The sequence below is a fragment of the Corvus brachyrhynchos genome, unplaced genomic scaffold (genome assembly GCF_000691975.1).
Source record: "Corvus brachyrhynchos isolate BGI_N302 unplaced genomic scaffold, ASM69197v1 scaffold324, whole genome shotgun sequence".
Lineage (NCBI taxonomy): Eukaryota > Metazoa > Chordata > Aves > Passeriformes > Corvidae > Corvus > Corvus brachyrhynchos.
In genome coordinates this window covers 1,083,329-1,084,551 of record NW_008246067.1, presented here as the reverse complement: position 1 = coordinate 1,084,551, position 1,223 = coordinate 1,083,329, and the positions used below count along the sequence as shown (strand labels likewise).

The window sequence follows — 1,223 nt, the reverse complement described above, 5'->3', positions numbered from 1 at the left end:
GGGGCGGTCTCTGCCTGTTTCTTGGTGGAGAGGTGCTTTTTGGGGTGGAGTGCGTACGTGTGTGTGTGTGTCCGCCTGTGTCTGTGGGGGGCTTGTAGGTGTTCTGGCTGGTGCTCCGAATTTTCTTCTGCAGACTCTTACTTTTTCTGAAGAGCTACATGGTTTCTTCCCCTAGAAGCTGGCTTGTTGCTTTCTGGCATATACTTATCTAACTCCCACCCCTGAGGATAAATGTTTCAAAATTCTGAATGACTACAAAAAGCGCTGTGCTGTGGGGAGGACAGGAGGATGTGAAGGCTAGTGAAATTCTTAAAAATACAGTAACTGACATGAATGTTAGTTTCTGTAAATGTATATATAATATACATATATAATACAGAGTTCTGTGTAATCTAGTAACAGGAAAAATAATAAGCGGTCTTTTTGACAGGACTTTTATCTGCATCTCTCTCTCCTTCTCTCTCTCTCTCACATCTTTCTGTTTGTCTCCTCTATATTCTGCTTTTATTACAAGAAGTTTGTTAATACGACATGTCAACGTTGCTGGCTTCAGACTGCAGCACTTTTTTACAAAACCAGACTGAAAAAATTACCCCAAACCTCCACTTAATGGCACAACTGGTATGTATAAATAAAATCTTCATTTTTTAAAGTGACGTGGATGTGGTTTACTCTATAGCCTCAGTAATTTAAACAGCACCTATCTGCTGCAGATAGAGTTGCTATGCATCTCTCTACTAGTGAGTTTGAAAATTCGAACCCGGCTTTGATTTATTTCCTCTCTATCAGTGATAAATGCGCCATAATTAGCTAATCTCAAAGCCATTATTTACAACTGGGGCAGACAAAGGGAAAAACTGATGATCCAGCACTTAACTCGGTTTGAAATTATAAGACTGAAAAAAATGTTTAGGTCTCGTCTCGGAACCGGACAGCCTGTCCGATAACAACAACAACAACAATAACAGTAACAACGGCGACAAATTCATCCATTAATTATAGCTGATATTTTTTCGGCCGAGAATGTACTTGTACCATCTCTGAGATTCAAAAAACTAAGCATCTGCTGTCGATCTTCTCTCTCCCCCTTTGTTGCTGTGTTAAGGAGAGGACCTAAATCTGCACTGCCCAAATGCGCGGGCGGTGGGCACGGGCACAGAGGAGGAAGCCCACGGCTACACGCGCAGGGAGGGCTCGCCATTCCCGCCCCCCCCGCCCCCCCC

General features: G+C 43.2%; 1 long non-coding RNA gene across 2 annotated transcripts in view; it reads left to right on the top strand.

The window, feature by feature from the left end:
- LOC108449779 overlaps positions 1-1,223 on the top strand; it is a 58,607-nt gene that overhangs the window by 6,184 nt on the left and 51,200 nt on the right. The window contains exon 1 of one of the 2 annotated variants that reach the window (XR_001866071.1): positions 8-621. The exons of the other annotated variant lie outside the window; for it this stretch is intronic. This is a non-coding gene — a long non-coding RNA (uncharacterized LOC108449779). Of the gene's footprint in view, positions 1-7; positions 622-1,223 lie in introns of those variants that run through there. 2 annotated transcript variants of the gene reach the window in all.